A 17,823-nucleotide genomic window follows, 5' to 3' on the forward strand; every position below is an offset into this window, starting at 1 on the left:
TATCATTATTCCTTTTCCCTAGTATAAACAAAAACTCATTCAAGTAGGTATGACGAATTCTTACTCTAGTCAAAATGACCATTTCCCTTCTGCTTCTTTCTCCATGATTTCTAATTATTACAGATCTTGAACGCTATATAATCTTTTTCATTTCTCATCTTCATCCCATATTTGCCATATTTCTATTTCGTTCTTTTTAATTATTGATTTACCTTTCCCTTTGCCAAATGGAATCTAAACCATTATATCCTTTCCAAAAGTCTTTATAGCTAGCATTCCAAAAAAAGTAAAAAACAAAACAACTGGACTTGTTTTCTGTAGTTAAAGACGTTTCGCCTCCTCACCAAGAAGCTTTCTCAATTCAAAAAGTCTGGAGTAATGTGTAGTAACAAGCTTTATGCTATTGCCTAACAAAAGCCTTGTAATGGCTTAGATAACATGCAAGTTCGACCCAAACAGGTCCACCCCTTAGTAATGGGCGGTTGTTAAAGCCATTAAGCCAGCAGATTGAATGACGCAAAAACATTGTCATCCCATATGTTGCTGAAGTCTCTGAAAAATTCAAGAGGATTTTTTCCAAACACAAAATCCCAGTACATTTCAAACCAAACAGGACCCTCAGACAGAGGCCGGTGCATTCCAAGGACAAAACACCCAAACCTAAGATGAGCGGAGTGGTGTATGCAGTTCAGTGCAGTGAGGAATGTTCTGATCTTGATATTGGAGAAACCAAACAATCTCTCTACAGACGCATGGCTCAACACAGGAGAGCCACCTCCTCAGGTCGAGACTCTGCTGTCTACTTACACCTTAAGGACAAAGGACACTCTTTTGAGGACCAATGAAAAAAGGAAACTCTGGAAACCTTTTTAATATGGGATTTCAATGACCTGTCTTGGTTAAAAAGAGCACCAAGATTTTTGACTGTATTACCAGAGGCCCGCTGAACGCTTTAATCCGGTCCGGTGGCCCAATGCATTTTCATTATTCAATGGCTGTATCTCCTCGCTGCATCGACCGATCTTCACCAGATTTTTTTGTGAGTCGTGGGGTAGTGCTGCCCAACGCGTTCGTGTGAATCGCCCAGTGGACGGGCGGGAAAAATGCGTGACAACTTCTGTGGTGGCTGGCGACCGGCGGTGGGCGAACCCCCGCGGTGGCCAATAGGCCAGAGCGGCGCTTGGCTGCGAGGGCCGATCATCACCGCTTGCGGTTTTAATTTGTCCTTGCTTTTTGTATGTTGCAGTTTCACCTTCCCCTCCCTGGGCTGCCACCTTACCGTGGTGGAGGGGTTTGAGTGTCCCAATGATCCTAGGAGCTATGCTGTCAGGGGCTTTAATCCCCTGGTAGGGTCACCCAAGGCAGACAGGTCCTAGGTGAGGGACCAGACAAAGCGCAGCCCAAAATGCCCTAATGATGAGTAAGACTATTGGACCTCGTGTTCCCTTGCCCGGACGCGGGTCACCGGGGCCCCACTCTGGAGCCAGAACTGGAGGTGGGGCACGTTGGCGAGCGTCTGGTGGCCGGGCTTTTGCCCATGGAGCCCGGCCGGGCTCAGCCCGAAGAGGTGACATGGGTCCCCCTTCCGACGGACTCACCACCTGTCGGAGGGGCCAAAGGGGTCGGGTGCATTGTGTAACGGGTAGCAGTAGAGGGCGGGGACCTTGGCGTTCCGATCCTCGGCTGCAGAAGCTGGCTCTTGGGACGTGGAATGTCACCTCTCTGGTGGGGAAGGAGCCTGAGCTTGTGCGCGAGGTCGAGAGGTTCCGACTAGAGATAGTCGGACTCACCTCGACGCACCGCTCTGGCTCCGGAACCAGTCTCCTTGAGAGGGGCTGGACATTCTTCCACTCTGGAGTTGCCCATGGTGAGAGGCGCCGAGCTGGGGTTGGCATACTTGTTGCCCCCCATCTCGGTGCCTGCACGTTGGGGTTTTCCCCGGTGAACGAGAGGGTGGCCTCCCTCCGCATTCGTGTGGGGGGACGGGTTCTGACTGTTGTTTGCGCTTATGCGGCAAACAGCAGTTCAGATTACCCACCCTTTTTGGAGTCCTTGGAAGGGGTACTGGAGAGTGCCCCTCTTGGGGACTCCCTCGTTTTGCTGGGGGACTTCAACGCTGACGTGGGCAATGACAGTGGGACCTGGAGGGGCGTGGTTGGGAGGAATGGCCCACCTGATCTGAACTCGAGTGGTGTTTTGTTGTTGGACTTCTGTGCTCGTCATGGATTGTCCATCACAAACACCATGTTCAAGCATAAGGGCGTCCATATGTGCTCTTGGCACCAGGACACCCTAGGTCGCAGTTCAATGATCGACTTTGTTGTCGTTTCATCTGATCTGCGGCCGTATGTCTTGGACACTCGGGTGAAGAGAGGGGCGGAGCTCTCCACCGACCACTACCTGGTGGTAAGTTGGCTCTGATGGCGGGGGAGGAAGCCGGTCCGACCGGGCAGGCCCAAACGTACTGTGAGGGTTTGCTGGGAACGTCTGGCGGAGTCCCCTGTGAGGCGGAGCTTTAACTCCCACCTCCGGGAGAACTTCAAACACGTCCCGAGGAAGGCGGGGGACATTGAGTCTGAATGGACCATGTTCCACGGCTCTATTGCTGAGGCAGCCAGTCGGAGCTGTGGCCGCAAGGTTGTCGGTGCATGTTGCGGCGGCAACCCTCGAACCCGCTGGTGGACACCAGCGGTGAGGGAAGCTGTCAAGCTGAAGAAGGAGTCCTACCGGGCTTTTTTGGCCTGTGGGACTCCGGAAGCAGCTGATGTGTACCGGCAGTCGAAACGGCAGGCGGCTCGGCTGGTCGCCGAGGCAAAAACTCGGGCGTGGGAAGAGTTCGGAGAGGCCATGGAAAAAGACTTCCGTACGGCTTCGAAGCGATTCTGGTCCACTATACGGCGTCTCAGGAGGGGTGCAGTGCAGTACCAACACTGTTTACAGTGGGGGTGGTGTGCTGCTGACCTCGACTCGGGACGTTGTGTTTCGGTGGGCAGAATACTTCGAAGACCTCCTTAATCCCACCAACACGTCTTCCATTGCTGAAGCAGAGCCTGAGGACTCTGGGTCAGGTTCTCCCATCTCTGGTGCTGAGGTTGCCGAGGTTGTTATAAAGCTCCTCGGTGGCAAGGCCCCGGGGGTGGATGAGATTCGCCCGGAGTACCTTAAGGCTCTGGATGTTGTGGGGCTGTGTTGGTTAACGCGGCTCTGCAACATTGCGTGGACATCGGGGGCAGTTCCCCTGGATTGGCAGACTGGGGTGGTGGTGCCCTTATTTAAAAAGGGGGACCGGAGAGTGTGTTCCAACTACAGGGGAATCACACTCTTAAGCCTCCCTGGTAAGGTCTATTCGGGGGTTCTGGAAAGGAGGGTCCGTCGGATAGTCGAATCTCGGATTCAGGAAGAGCAGTGTGGTTTTCGTCCTGGCCGTGGAACACTGGACCAGCTCTATACCCTCAGCAGGATTCTGGAGGGGGCATGGGAGTTTGCCCAACCAGTCTACATGTGCTTTGTGGATCTGGAGAAGGCATTCGACCGTGTCCCCCGAGGGATCCTATGGGTGGTACTCCGGGAGTATGGAGTACCGGACCCTTTAATAAGGGCTGTCAGGTCTCTGTACGACCGGTGTCAGAGTCTGGTCCGCATTGCCGGCAGTAAGTCGGACTCGTTTCCGGTGAGAGTTGGACTCTGCCAAGGCTGCCCTTTGTCACCGATTCTGTTCATAACTTTTATGGACAGAATTTCTAGGCGCAGCCAAGGTGTTGAGGGGATCCGTTTTGGTGGCCTTAGGATTGCGTCTCTGCTATTCGCGGATGACGTGGTCCTATTGGCTTCATCAGGGCGTGATCTACAGCTCTCACTGGAGCGGTTCGCAGCCGAGTGCGAAGCGGCCGGGATGAAAATCAGTGCCTCCAAATCCGAGACCATGGTCTTGAACCGGAAAAGGGTAGAGTGCCTTCTCCGGGTTGGGGAGGATGTGCTGCCCCTAGTGGAGGAGTTCAAGTATCTTGGGGTCTTGTTCACGAATGAGGGGAGGATGGAGCGGGAGATCGACACGCGGATTGGTGCAGCGTCTGCAGTGAAGCGGGCGCTGTACCGATCCGTTGTGGTGAAGAGAGAGCTGAGCCAAAAGGCGAAGCTCTCGATTTACCGGTCGATCTACGTTCCTACCCTCATCTATGGTCACGAGCTTTGGGTCGTGACCGAAAGAACGAGATCCCGGATACAAGCGTCTGAAATGAGTTTTCTCCGTAGTGTGTCTGGGCTCTCCCTTAGAGATAGGGTGAGGAGCTCAGTCATCCGGGGAGGACTCAGAGTAGAGCCGCTGCTCCTCCACGTCGAGAGGAGCCAGTTGAGGTGGCTCGGGCATCTGGTCAGGATGCCTCCTGGACGCCTCCCTGGTGAGGTGTTCCGGGCACGTCCCACCGGGAGGAGGCCCAGGGGAAGACCCAAGACACGCTGGAGGGACTATGTCTCCCGGCTGGCCTGGGAACGCCTTGGGATTCCTCCTGAGGAGCTGGCCCAAGTGGCCGGGGAGAGGGACGTCTGGGCCTTCCTACTGAAGCTGCTACCCCCGCGACCCGACCACGGATAAGCGGAAGAAGACGGACGGACGGACGGACAGACAGTTTCACCTTTTCTCTAACTCCAATAAACCTGTGGAACGAACTAGAATTAATCTTCAAAGTCTTGGTGTGGGAAAAAGTTTAGCTGGCCGTCAGGATATTAGTAGACATATCGAGGACGGCACACTAGACTAGTGTTATACTGACAACAACATCAACCCACCCTTCAAAAAACCTGGCCTCCATGGTATAGTAACAAAGTTGGTGAAAGAAAGTTTGCCACACACTGTAAAACAAATCTGTGGCTTTTACTGAAACACTTTGGCAGCTGTGGTAACCAGAAATTCTGGGTAAAAAATACATTAAAAATGTAAGCAAGGTTACCAACCCACCTGTATATTTGACCATAGGGCTGGGCCTTTATCGTATCGTTTTATCGTTATTGTGAAGAATTTCTTCATGGTAAGAATTTGAGTCAGTCTTGACAGTGATAAATTCCAATTAGTAATCTCTGAAAAAAGCCTAAACTGCCAGTATTGCCAGAATTATTATTTCATCTATGCTATCCACTGTTGGTTTCTTCAGAGCATAAATAAATGTCAATAAATTAAAAAAATATAATGAAACGGCGTTACGGCATGCAATGCAATTAAGTGACAAAAATCACATTTCTTTATGTAACTTATCCTGACGAAACATATTCGAATTTTGTTTTAAGATATGTAAATTTAATTTACTCCAGAATTTCTCCTTCTCTAACTCACACCCCACTTGTGGGACATAACCACTTACACTACTGAAGTTTCACACCTTCAAATTCTAACATCCTGTGCTCCTGCCTCTTTTGGAAGAGGGTGGAAATGGTTGTAGTGCTTCCTCCAAAAGAGGCTGGGGTGCAGGCACCCATTTGGTCACCTTTGCTTTCACAAAGCAAGTTTAATGAAAACTCTAAGTTTGTTAACTATGAAATCAGGGATACTTTGAGTTTTCCTTTTCAAAAAGAGAGGTCACTCAACCACTGTCTGTTACCATAGTAACATTCTCCCAAGAACTAACCCGGTCAAGAACAGGTTTTCTCAATGAACTCAGAGTGTCCTCTGTCTCCGCCCTTCTTAAAGCCACTCACGATGTCTCATTTCCTGATTCAGTCAGGAGAGTTCTGTCATAGTTCTGTGCGAACAATACAAAATTCAGTCAGTAGATCTGTTAGACACATTAGGCGTGAAAAACACAAACATGGCATGTGCTTTTGACGAGGATCCAATTGATGAAGGAGCGGCATTGATTAGCAGGTGATAAGACATTGCGCCATGTCAAAATTCAGATTGAATTTTGAACATGTGACATGGGAAAGGAATCAAAATGGATTGTAAGCAAAGAAGTTCACACCCACTACGAGACAGCCCCTCACAGCAGGGATTCCATGCTATGAGCCTAGACCACTCCTCAGACTCTACCCACTGGACGAGAGAGTCCCGCTGGACAAGCCAGCCAGGTATGGGCCCTCATGGGGCCCGAAAGACCCACAAGCCAGCACAGGGGAGATATCTCTCTTTGTCCGGAGGACCCGACTGGGTTCGGAGATCTGCCGACTGGAATCAGAGCCAACTTCTGCGCAACCAGCCGCTCAAGCAAAGAATGCCAAAACCAGCCTTGTTTATTCTACTCAGCTGTTGCAGGAAACTGATTCCAGACAACGTGGAGTGGCCAAAAACCAACACAGGACTCCCTGTGAGACTCCAAGCTGAGAGCAAAAGCCAATCTGGAGTTGCCACTGCAGGGCCTCCGACCGGCCTACCCCGACCACGTTTCGGCTATCCTTTGCTTTCCACTGCTCTCTCCCTTGGATGCCAAAGTGAACCGAACTCACACGAGGCACCGACAGGTTTGGCAAAGAAAAAAACAGGGAAAGTTAAATGGTTGTTTGGAAAGCTTGTGTATTGTGTCCATACAGTGTTTTTAAACACATGGGGCTGAGCGACATAGCTCCCGTTAGCATGTTGATACCAAGCCATTGCCAATGTAATTTGAGTGTGTTTTTATGGTTATAACAAACGTTATCTCAACAACAGTTGTATACACTGATGGGATATTGATGTTTGGGTTATCCGTAGTACTCATTATGACTTAATTGAAGCGGGAGTTTTTAAAGTTAGCACCGAAAGTCTGCTAGCCTAAAGGCTATTAGCTTCCCGTGATGACCGGTTTCCGGATATCCAACTACGACTCATTCAAGCATAAGGTTTGCTTCGTTTCGCTCCACCATTGTTCGATGGTGCTATGAGCGTTATTACAGCATTAATAAGGAATATTAATGTTGATTTAAAGGCGTTTTGTATAACATTAGAAGTAACCGATTTTAGCGACTGATTGCTACAGCAACACCTAGCATCCTGGAGGTATAATCACATTAGTAAAATCAAACGTCTCTAAGGTTTACAGATTCTTACAGAGAAAACCTTTCTTTAAAATGTTATTTGGTCAAATAATGTTTTCTTTATCTCAGGATTTACATTGTGAATGGGTTGAAACACATAACAAATGTTCTAAATTAGTGAAGCCAATTTAAGCTTGTTTCATGTTCTTTAAGATGAACTTTGGTTCTTTAACTCGCATAAAATGTTATTTCTTTAAGATGAACTTTGGTTCTTTAACTCAGACCTGCAGTAAACCAGGGTTCACTGAATTGTTCTGATGATGATCAATCACTTTGTTTTGTCTTTTGTGTCTTTTAGTGTGTATATAGTTCCTTAGCCTCTTTCTTTTTATCTTCAGTTTGCTTAGTAGTTTTAGTTAATTTTCACTAGCCTAGTAGAGAGGGTTTTTTTGATTGAAATATAGTGTTAATTCAGAAATACAGATATAGTGATATTCTCTGGATGTTCATTTTATTTTTGTTAAATTCTTGAACTTGAAGAGAAGTTGTCACTCATTTATTCTATGTGTGTGCAGAGTTTGCTGTTAAAAGAACACCAGTGCTCGAATCATCCATTTCTATCCATAATTATTGTCCTGATATCAGCTCTAGAGCTATTAAACATTAAATAACTTTAAACATTGTGCAACTGCACAACACAGGGAATTAAATATTTGTCGGGAGAGGGTTATGAGACCGCATGTATATCCAGATTTTTATGAGCGCTACTGTTTTACCTCCCAATCCATCATATATTCCCAAGAACTTATCCTTACATTTGCAGCATTACACATCGGAGACATGCTATCACATCCTAGGAGGTATTGTGAGAAGTATTGCATTTTTTTTGCTAATGGTACTGTTTTATATAATGTGGGAGATGCTTAACACCTGAGTAAGGCAACAGTGTGTAGAGCAGTAAGAAGGGTGTGTCTGGCCTTGAAATAGCTTTTACCCAGCCTTGTCAAGGATTTGACTCTGAATTGATTGAGTTTGTTAACACTGCTTCTTGAAACAGACCACTACACCACTGGTTGTTCCTATTAATCTTGAGCGATTCAGTATGGAGATCATGTTACTGACTTGCATGGTAAACTTTGCAAAGGTTGTACGCTTTCACAATTCTTAAAAAAAAAAGATTTTCACGAATCCGATTCCCTTATCGATTCTGTGAAACAATTCGATTCCTTATCGATTCCAATTTGGGGAAATTTTTTTAACCTCTTAAACAAAAATAGACATGGTATTAAGCATTTAAATTTAAAGTAATACTAATGTAACATTTTAGAGACATAAGAAGACAACAAATAAACATTAAAGTACGGTTTATAGGTTGGGTTCTGCAATGTTATAAGATGAGTATAAAACTCATAACTCATATATCTTTAGAACCAATCTCTGCTCCAAAGGGTGATCTGCACCACCTAATCTACTTTCAGCAGTTATCATCAGTTATAGCAACCGTAAACTGCAGAAAATACAGGCAGAGCGGCTCCTTCTGAGTTTACTCTCTGCTCCTGTCAGGATGAGCTCCAGTGCGTTATGAGGCGGAGGGATATTTCAGCGTCACTTAGTTTAGAGCCCAAACAAGCAACTTCACTTTCAGAAACAAGGCCAAAAAACTGCAACCCCACAACTCATGAAATTTACAAGAGACTTTAGAAAAAAGAAGACCAAAGTCGCATAAAATAAGTGGGCTTCGCAAAACTGAGCATTCTATCGAACTGTGTCATATCACTCCGCCCCTCTGGTCGGTAAAAAAATTATCCGGCAAATTCTACATTATAAAAAAGAAAAACCAACCGAACAGTGTCGCTCTCATGTCATCTTGAAGACATTCTTCTTTGAAATATTGGCTACAGATGACGTTTTTTCTCTCTGGCCAGAACTTCGATGGCAAGTTGGCAATCCAACAAAAGAACCCGTGGTGGATCATGAATTGGAAAGGTGAAAAAATGTTTTTTTTTTTCACTTTTACCCGATGTATTGGAACATCCAACTGCCATGCACGTGGACATTGTTGCTTCACAGTAGCTCTCGCAAATTTCAATGGTGAAGTCCTCTCGAAATCCGAAACAGTTGTTGTTGTAGAGCGCAGTGCCTTACCGTGACATTACATCGCAGGATGTGATGTCAGGCAATAATGGCCGCCCCCATACACAGTGATCGAGACGACAATTTATGCTTTTATTTTCTTATTGATTAACGCTAAATTCATTAAATCACCACAAACATTAGTTTTAGGTATAGTTAATGATCCACTGATTTTTCCTTGTTGACCTGGATTTTCGATCGCCATTTTTTTTGTTTTGCTTTTCTAGACTTATGCCTGGTCACGTCGTACTTGCTTACTGAATGCCGTGTGCGTAACTTGCATAAAAAACGTGACGTAAGTCGTGCTGCCCGGCTCTGGTGCTGCCTGGAATCGATAAGAGAATCATTAAGCGAGCTGCCAAACAGTGCCATGGAATTGGAACACATGGAACCGGTTCTGAACAGGAACCGGTTTTCGATTCCCATCCCTACTTGGCACCGAAGTTTACTGCAAGGTTTTATTTGGAAACTTTCTGGTGTTAAAAAAATATCTTTAAAACTTCAGAATGCAATATGCAATTTATTGTGACCATTTTTACTGCAGAGGCAACTAAAATGTATCGATGTTAACTCAACTAGAAAGGACACAGTTCTTTCTAGTTGAGTTCTTTTGCTTGCAGCAAAGTTCTTTTTTAGCTGCAGATGCATCCTTTGCTACAATTGTTTTTATGTGTTTTTTTTGCAGCACTAATGGCTCATTTTTACAAAGTATGTTGACAGGAAAGGGGGTTTGAGAGACTGGGGGAGGACATGCGGCAAAGGACCTCAGGCCGGAATCGGACCTGGGTCAGCTGCGTCGAGGACTAAGGCCTCCGTACTGGGGTCATGCTCTCTACCCCTGCGCTGTCGGAGCACGTCCCTTTGCTACAAGTTTTTAAGTGTAGACTAATTTCATACTATGTTAGTGAATGTAAAGCATATCTTTCGTGTATTTCTATTTCTCACAAAACAATAAATGAAAGGTTTGAAAAATGTGCCACGTTTTTTTTATCCAATAAGTCTATAAAATGTCAGAATAATCAATAGAATACTCAATTACTAAACTAATTATTAGCTGCAGCCCTAACCTGGGGTAAAATTAGTTTCTAAGACACTGTAAGTTGTCCTGCTTGCAATTTCTTAACCCTCCTGTTGTACTCCTTTTCTGTATACACTCTGTGCCCTCCGGGTCAAAATGACCCATCTTCACTAAACCCCCAATATAGGCAGCTTAATTGAATTTTAAACACCAAATTTCATCTTGTATATTGTAATTCACCACAAAATGTGTGAATACTTGAGTTTTCCCTCTCCATTTGAATTTCTATAGCTTAAGAAAAGAAAACAAGTGTGCAAAAAGGAGTTTCGAATGCATTTTCATTCATCTCAATGACTCATTTTCTTTTACTGTTCTCCAGTGAACAATTTAAGAGAATGTACAATACAAAAAATATGAAAAAACACATAACCCATTCAACTAATTAGCACATGTAGGGCAATATGCAAGTGCACAGCCTTTGCAGATATATTTCTTACACCTGCAGCACACAGTATTTTTTTTACAGTCCTTCTTTTGAGGGCAGAACTGACATCACTTCCTGTTACTTGCCCTAGCTGGGGAAGTGGCTGTGGTAGATGGATCCTCAGGTTGATCAGGAGCTGCTGCACTCTGAATAGCTTTCACAACTGCTGCTGAGGCTTCTGTGCGGGGGACATGCTTCCTTCTTTCAATGAGTGGAGTTACAAGTGCCTTTCCTAGCTGCTCCAGGAACACCCTCCTCTTGTGCTTACGAGACATCCAGGTTGGGTTGACCTCTCTCCAAATCACAAAGGCATTGTAGGAGGACACATCAATGATGTTGTGGAAGATGACCAGGGGCCCGCGTGCAGTCATTCTTCTGCAGCTATATGTTCCAATCACCTTATCTAGGTTGTCCATACCTCCTTTGTTCCCGTTGTATTCCAGGATGATGATTGGCTTCCTGTCCTCACGATCACTAATCTCGCCGTCTTTGTGCAGTGTGCTCAGAAAAACTACATTCTTGTTTTTCTTTGGGAGGTAGGAAACTACAGTGGTGGTGGGCGTGAAGGCAAACTTTGAGGAGAAGACCTCTCTCTCCTTTGACGCAAGCAGTGCAGGTGGGAGCTCAGGCTTGTTCTTTCTAACTATACCAACCATGGTGATCTTCCTCTTCAGGAGCTGCTGTCCGAGTTCATAAGAGGTCAAGAAATTGTCACATGTCACATTGTGACCCCTCAGTCCCTCTATCACATCAAGCACAACTCACACCCTCTGGTTCTTCTCTGGGCATCCACTGGTTGACTTCCCAGTATAGACTTGCATTTTCCAAGCATAGCTTGATTTGGCATCGTAAGCCACCCATGACTTGATCCCATATTTTGCTGGCTTGCTGGGCATATACTGCCGGAAAGGACAACGACCTTTGGACAAAAGACATTAGCATCAGTGATTAGTATCAGTGTCACAGAAAACAGTCAAAGAAATCAATAGTGAAAATCACTTTTATTACAAATATGAAAACAGATTACCTCTAAATGGAACCAGTTGCTCATCCACTGTTACGTCAGGCCCTGGATTGTGGAGGTAGGGCAACAGCTCCACCCATTTGTCCCATACCTCTCTTATGGGTGCAAGTTTGTCTGTCAGACGTCTTGCTGGTCTTGATTCACAGTCATCAAATCGTATCAGTCTTGAGTAGGCATTGTGGCTCGAAAAATTGGCCTTCCACTCTCTGCATCCCATAGACTAGCTGCAGCCTCACCTAGGGACCTGTATACACCTGCTAGGATTAGCAGCCCTAAATAGGCCTGGAGGTCAATCTCATCCATCTTTTTCCAGCTGTCTCCATATTTGCGAAAACCCTCCAGATTTGTCATCTTCAGGATTATTTTTTCTATTGCTGGTGTGATAAACAGGTAGAATGTAGAAACAACCTTGTGGGTCCTGGGGTCATCTTTACAATGTTTTGTTCTGCACTCCCAGCCGTGTTGGTCATATGCTGCTGAGGACCATGTTATTTTGCCATTTTTTGAAAGGAAAGTCTCACTTTCAGCTTCAGGGTTTTCTTCTTCTTCTGAAGATGATTCATCATGCTCTGGGTTGTATTCCTCTCCATCTTCTTCGGATACATCCTCTACTTCCTCTTCTGAATCAGAGTTGTCTTGCTGGACATGTAAGAAAATCACTTTTAAAGCCTCTTCAGTGTTGTAACGCACACACATGGCTTCAGCACAGACACAATTCAGGGTCCTGTTATGCAGGACCTTTATAACTTCTGGAAATAACAGGTGGTCTTCTGAAGTCTGCGAGAACACCACCTGATTTGCCTCGTTTACTTCTGCAACTGATTGATCTGAGACACAACTAAAACTTTGTAACATTCTGTGGTTTGTAATTAACTCTGTGACCTTGATTTCAACTCAATTTGCCTCACGGGTCATTTTGACCCGAAGACCATCTTTGTACCTTTTTTTGTACAGCTTACATGGAATTGTGAATAAAAGCAACATTTAACTTTTTCTATTGTTTTGGCCAATCTAGGAAAAGTCTTAAAATCTCAAGTTAAAAAAATAACATTTAGTGGATTTTTTGGGGGGTTTTAACACAGTGGCGGGTCATTTTGACCCGAAGACAACCATCTACAGTCTCAAACATAAATTGTTACGGCAATATTCTAAAGATCTGCATTGAGTTTACTGTTGATGTTCATACTTTAGTAGCACTGTTACCTTGCAGCTAGAGAGTCCTTTATTGTGCCAGCTGTATTAAATACTAACTTAATAAACAAAAAAATTGTGGCTTACACACTATTAACTTTTACCATATATTTATAAACTATTACAAAACAGGGAACTATTGGGTTACTGAAGAGAAAATAGGATGAATAGAATAAAATATGTGAAACACAAATAATCCTTACAAAATCCCTCACCATCATCCATTCTTATTGGCATTAGGGCTGGACGATAATTCAATAACAATATATATCGATCAATACACGTGGTGTGATAGAATAAAAGGGGTTATTAAAAATTTCAATAGAAGAACACTAATCCTTCCTTTTGCATTCAACTCCATCATGTAGGTTCCAATCACAAACACAGACCCAGGAACGCTCTGTCACCAAGCTCCATCCCCTTCAAAGAGTTCAGTAAGCACGTGTTCTTTTTTTTCTTTTTTAAAAACTTGCAGTTTTGGTAAAAAGTTGGTTGAATAAAGGTTTGAGTTTAAATTCTGTGTTTATATGTTCTTTATGGTCATTAAACAATACCATAAAATGGCCACTTATTTATGTTTTGAATTTTTTGATAATTATCTACATGGATCAATATGATTTGTCTTTTTAATATGTTTGTCTTTATTGGACATGTTTTGTCATCACACCCTCGCCTTCCGAGCACATAAGTAAGTTTTGCTTGAGAACTTCTTGCTGCTCCACCACGCAGCATGGCTGTATGGGCAATATTTAGGGGGAAACCCTGGGAGGGAAAGACAGATGAGAAGGGACTGGAGAAGGAGTCTAAGGTGATGGAGGAGAAGGAGGAGGACCAGGATTGTAGTCTAAAAACCAAGGCTCTTTGACATATTAAAACAGACTGAAAATGTATTAATTTCAGATCTAGCTTATGTTATTTTGCCCTCCCTCTTCTGGTCTAGACTGATAAATTGGCTCTGAACTCTCGGGGATCAGGTGTTTATTTAGGATTCATGCAAACATTGGAACCACTCATCCTTTCTCATCTCCAGCTGGAGGAGCCAAGTGTCAGCTGTGGAACTGAGGGTCCAACAATGATGCCCCTCACCACCCATCCAATTGAATGAACACTGTCCATAGCGTTAACTGGTTTAGCTAACAACAAATAGTGAAGCAAGACTTGGATACCATTGGAGACAAAAATGAATGAAAGCTTCTTTTTATGCCAATAAGTGCTAAAGGTGAGCTTTACCCTCTACCTTTCTCCATAGACAACAACAAATAAAACTGTCTTTTTCAGACCATAAGGCGCACTTAGAATCCTTACATTTTCTCAAAAATTGATGGTGTGCCTTATAATCCGGTGCACCTTATATACAATTACAGTACTTGTTCTTACTGACCTATTTTATGTGGTACAATGCGCTTTAAAATCTGTTAAAATGTGTAAGTACAACTTTGGTTACAAGACTTCCAGACTGTAATGTCTAAACTAAAAATGCATCCATGTAAGGCAACCTGTGCCTGGAGTATGTGCTACCAACAATAAACCAAGTAAGTTAATTAAATATAAAAGTTAGGTTTATCTTGGCTTTATGTTAGAAACAGGGCAGTGTAGTCCAACTACTCTGTCCTCCCGGCAGAGACAGATAGCTCACTTTCTCAGGAGGGGCAGTGTGACATTACACACTTGGGAAGAATATTTATTGCACCTTATAATCCAGTGTGCCATATGATAAAAAAATACAGTAGAATGGTTGTTAATTCTTTATGTACAAAGGTCCTTTCAAAAGGAGTTTTAACAAACTAGCAAATCTTAGCACCTGTACTTCCATGTATAAATTAAAATGCTGCTGCAAGAGTTCCGATTAAAACCAACAAGAGGGATCATATTTCTCCTATTTTAGCTTTCCTTCATTGGCTTCCTGTTAAATCAAGAACTGAAATTAAAATTCTCCTTCTCACGTATAAAGCCCTTAATGATCAAGCTCCATCATATATGAGAGCTCTGATTACCCCGTATGTTCCTAACAGAGCACTTTGCGCTCAGACTGCAGGTCTGCTGGTGGTTCCTAGAGTCTCTAAAAGTAGAATGGGAGGCAGATCCTTTAGCTATCAGGCTCCTCTCCTGTGGAACCAACTCCCAGTTTTGGTCCGTGAAGCAGACACCTTGTCTACTTTTAAGACTAAGCTTAAAACTTTCCTTTTTGACAAAGCTTATAGTTAGAGAGGCGCTGCTGGAGGACATCGGGGTATATTTCTTCTACTGTTCTCCAGTTCTGTATTATATGTTTTTTTTGAAACTTTTAACTTTATGTTCTCTCTGTCCTATTTTTCTCCAGCGTTCTATTAGCTGTGACACCATCCTGGAGGGCAGATCTCTCTAACAGAAAGTATTCCTGCAGGATTTCCCCACCCAGCCTGGCAGGTTGCCATGCTTTACTCGCACCCCCTTTACCTAGGGTGACCAAACGTCCGTATTTCCCGGGACATGTCCGTATTTCACGTCCTGTCCCGGGCGTCCCGGGTTTTTTTTATAAAGTGAGGAAATGTCCTGTTTTTTAATTACCTTCATTTAATTACGTCACGCTGCGTGTGACGTAATCCCTGAGCCGCGTCAGTGTGGGCAGCCCTCCCTCGCGCTTGTCTCTTCCCCCCCCCCCGCTCGGCCGCGTTTGCCTTACAACCACCCCCCCCGGTCGGTCGCGTTTGCCTTACAACACCCACCCCCCCTCCCCCGCTCCGAAGTGTCCTGGTTTTCCCAAATGAAAATATGGTCACCCTACTTTACCTCCCAACAATGAGTTTCACAAATGTATTAAAAGGCCTCGGCCTGCCTTGGAGCCCACCATTATGTGGCCGTTATACACTTGGTAACTTCTGCCATAGTCTGCTTGTTCTGGGCTAATCAGCTCCTCAGGGACGATCACAGATGGACAGATGAATGGATCACTGCTGCTTTGCTGCATTAGATTCTTTCATTTAGTAGAGTCATGTAATTATGTACAGTAAGTGGTCGGTTATGTGATAAGGGACACGACCGGGTTATTTCTGATGCTAAAAGCTTCTAATATGATCATCCTGACAGTCTACAACAAGCACACATAAATCGGACAATTTATATATAAAGAAAATTTATATATTTTTATGCGCTTACAATTGTTTCCTAAATTAAAGATTAGAATCTGTTAGTCCTTCTGTCTAAGGTATCGGTTTGTGATTATCCAACATGAAATGCAGCAGAACAGTGAATATTCCAACATTATACAGCATTAGTAGGTCAGGGGTGTCCAAACGTTTCATCACTGGGGCCAAAAAACAAAACTAAAATTATAATGATATAATCATAATCTGGCCTGTCTGCTGACTTCACTCCTTAGACCTCTGTTGTTAATTAAAGGAGCTGTGGGTAATACTTACACCTTGTGGCTCAAATCAGTTCAACAGCTTGCCAATCACAACAATCTAATATGCCATTTTTTAAATGTGTGAAACCCTTCTGAATTTTTACTAACACTGGACAGGTCTATGATGTTGCATTCTGTTCTATTTCTGGTCTGCTTCTCTTACTGGCTTCCATGTTAGCAGGCTGCAGCTCCTTTGCCAAGATAAAATACCAAATGCTCAGCTTTGTTTAGAAACCCTGGGAAATCTCATAAGATTGGCACAAAAACCAGTGAGTAAACAGGGGCTATACTCTGAACCAAAGTAGTTCTAGACCGTACCTCTACGTTTGAAAGGATAACAATGTGCCTAAGATATTGTTGTTGGAGAGGACCGATTGTTTATAGGGAATGTTACTTCCATCACAAGTGATAAATAACAATGATTTAAGTTGATTTTACCGTAAATATCTTATATTTACGGTAATTATAGCTCCTTTAACCCTCGTGGACAGAACCTGTGAGCTTGCTTCTCTGAAATCAGCTTCATTACACACACATTTCATGCTTTTCATAAGATCTCCTCAGACAGCAGATCATCGCCAGATTATTGAGAGCTTCAGAGAGCGGTTTTACGTCAATGCTACCACGTTTTGACTACAACCACAATTTACAGATTTTCCCGTCTTTCAAAGCCCTTGTACATCTGTCTGAGCTTCTGTCATCTGGACCACAACCAGAATGGCTATCATGACTACAAGCCTTCCCTCGCCCATCAGATCATTCTGCCTATCTCAGCCCTGACCAACGGTGTATGACCCAAGTCTGCATCACAGGACTCAAACCAAACCTCAACCATCCTGTCTGTTTCCTCTGCAGTGAGTATGCCAGCTTTCTTCACCGCCAAGATCTCTAGCTTGCTCCTACAGAGGTTTTCCTGTCTGCTTTGTAAGGAAAAAAGTGCAACACCAAGCCTGGCTTGGTTCCCTGCCTGTCTGTTCCATGACATTTATTGTGATTTTTTCTTACCTGCTCTACAAAATATGAGGATGCAATATTTTGATTAAACAAGGTAGTCAGCTTTTCTTTAAGAAAGTGATGTGTGAATCATTAAATAGCCAAAACTTTAAAAGGGTTTTACACTTCTGGTTTATTGAAAGATGGTCATTCAGTGTGCACATTCTTTTGAGCTCGATAAAAAACGGGAAGGATACAGTTTTGTTGCCTCCTGACCAGAAGCTTCTATTTTATTGCCAAATTATGAATCGAACATATTAATCAACGCTGTATTAACTGTGTTACCTGGTGTGTTTTGAAATAATCATCCTGTTTGAGCCCGTCAAAGTTGAGTATTTAGGATAACCCTCAGGCAAAACACTTAGTTGCATAGAAGATTCTAGTTACCTGTTCCAGGTGCTTTATCAGAGCCTGTAGCCCCGTTTACGTCGAATGTTGCCCTGGTTCGGGGTTTTATGTTATGATTTTATATAGTAACCCACTAGGAAGTCCCTAAATGCGGATTTCTGTGAGCGTAAAATGAGCGTGTTAAATACGACGGTCTTTTTCACTTCCCCGTCAACTAGATCCTGTCGGAGGGAGGTAAACAGCAGCTAACCGTGTCCCAGTAGAAGCTTCCTGTAGCGAGCACTACACTGGAGCTTCACAAGTTCAAC

The 17,823-nt window shown here is 44.0% G+C and overlaps 1 protein-coding gene across 7 annotated transcripts in view; it reads right to left on the minus strand.

Annotated features, from left to right (window-relative positions):
• Positions 1-17,823, minus strand: part of ankrd6b (ankyrin repeat domain 6b) — a 175,388-nt gene that overhangs the window by 157,188 nt on the left and 377 nt on the right. The window lies entirely within an intron of this gene.

Source organism: Fundulus heteroclitus, chromosome 15, assembly GCF_011125445.2.
Source record: "Fundulus heteroclitus isolate FHET01 chromosome 15, MU-UCD_Fhet_4.1, whole genome shotgun sequence".
NCBI classification, from domain to species: Eukaryota; Metazoa; Chordata; class Actinopteri; order Cyprinodontiformes; family Fundulidae; genus Fundulus; species Fundulus heteroclitus.